A 1,170-nucleotide genomic window follows, 5' to 3' on the forward strand; every position below is an offset into this window, starting at 1 on the left:
TTAACAACACATTCTGTTGGTGAGGCTGTAGGAAAACAGACACTCTTCCATTGCTTGGGGAATGAGAGATGGTTTAATCCAGGCGTCCTCAAACTATGGCCTGCGGGCCACATGCAGCCTGCCTAAGACATTTATCTGGCTGGATGGATGTTTTTGCCACCACTGCCTGTCCTGCTTAGCAGTTGACTTGTCCCAGGGCCTGCATTCCAGCCCTCCAACGGTCTGAAGGACAGTAAACTGGCCCCCTGTTTAAAAAGTTTGAGGACCCTGGCTGTGGACAAGAATCTTATGCCTCCTGATAAAATATTCTCAGAATATGTTAAATTCCTGCCAGAAATGCATTACTGAATCTAATCATGTGAAGACATCAGACAACCCTAAATTTAGAGACATTCGATTGACTTGAACTCCTAAGAAGTGTCAATGTGAAAGGTGAAGAAAGATAAAACAGTTTCGGGTGAAAAGAGACCAAAGGGACATGGTAATTAAATGCAATGTGTGGTCATACATCAGATGCGGGAACAGAAAAAAATATCACTACAAAGTAACGGGACAACTGGTAAAATCTGAATCATAACAAGGCAGTGAGACAACTGGTAAAATCTGAATATGAACTATATAGTAAATGCTAAATTCCTGAACATTTTATTATATATTGTTATGTAGGAAAAAATGTCCTTATTAGGATATATACATTGAAACAGTCAGGAGCTACAGTAATATTAGAAAGTAAATATTAGAAAGTAAAATTAGAAAGATTTAAGAAAGCAAAAATGACAAAGCTTTAGCGATTATTGTTTCCAAGTAAAGAATATGTGGAAGTACTGTTTTTCCAAACTTTTAAAATCCTAATAAGTAATAAAGTAATTAATAAAACCTGAATCTTTAAATAGTTTATCTCAATGACCAAACCTAAGAAGGAAAGCAAAAATGAGAAAACAGGGATTTTTATTTATTTATTTATTTTTGCCATGGGCTCCTGGGTTCTTGGAAAAGAATTCAAAGTTGATTTTTAACTTGGGGTGATACAGCAGGGTCAGAAAATAAGCCCAGAATGTGCCAGGGTGGTGAGTGGGCAAGAGGGTGCAGGTGTCCTGGTAAGGGAGGAGGTCAGGGCTCCTACAACTATGCTGCTGCTCCGCCCCTTTGTTTGCCTTCCTTTTTTTTTTT

The sequence above is a fragment of the Otolemur garnettii genome, unplaced genomic scaffold, assembly GCF_000181295.1.
Source record: "Otolemur garnettii isolate 467f Iridium unplaced genomic scaffold, OtoGar3 scaffold00057, whole genome shotgun sequence".
NCBI lineage: Eukaryota > Metazoa > Chordata > Mammalia > Primates > Galagidae > Otolemur > Otolemur garnettii.